Raw genomic sequence first — 236 nt, forward strand, 5'->3', positions numbered from 1 at the left:
ATCATAATGCGACGTAAGTTCGTCCTGGCACGAAGCCACCTCAGCCGTACGATACCCGCATCGTAGGGCATCCTGAGCGCGTTAGGGGCAGCGACGTCATCCCGCATCGTAAGGCATCCTAAGAGCGTCCGGGGCGGCACGTCATCCCGCATCGTAGGGCATCCTCAGCGCGTCCGGGGCGACGACGTCATCCCGCATCGTAGGGCTTCCTCAGCGCTTCGGGGCGGCTACTTCAT

Source organism: Penaeus monodon, chromosome 19 (assembly GCF_015228065.2).
Source record: "Penaeus monodon isolate SGIC_2016 chromosome 19, NSTDA_Pmon_1, whole genome shotgun sequence".
NCBI classification, from domain to species: Eukaryota; Metazoa; Arthropoda; class Malacostraca; order Decapoda; family Penaeidae; genus Penaeus; species Penaeus monodon.